The following is a 342-nucleotide window of genomic DNA, read 5'->3' on the forward strand; positions in this document are numbered from 1 at the left end:
TGCACCCTGGCCGCTGTACGTACGTGTACATGCTACATGCGCGCCTCTACTACGACATGTGCACGCCTCTACTACGACACGTGCGCGCCTCTACATCGACCAGTATGTACGTACACGTTCGCGACCAGAATGACAACACTACGTACGCTTTGACCAGGTGGGTCCCGACTATCAGGCACTTCCTTGCCTGCGAAGATGTAGCTGGTGGGTCCCAGCAGTCAGGGGGGCGAATCGTTTTGTTTTTTTTGCCCGGACGCATTTCCTCACGTGCGATCGTGTAGCTGCTGGGTCCCAGCAGTCAGGGGGTGAATCGTTTTTTTTTGCCCGGAAGCACTTCCTTGC

This window comes from Triticum aestivum, chromosome 7D (genome assembly GCF_018294505.1).
Source record: "Triticum aestivum cultivar Chinese Spring chromosome 7D, IWGSC CS RefSeq v2.1, whole genome shotgun sequence".
In the NCBI taxonomy this organism is placed as follows: domain Eukaryota; kingdom Viridiplantae; phylum Streptophyta; class Magnoliopsida; order Poales; family Poaceae; genus Triticum; species Triticum aestivum.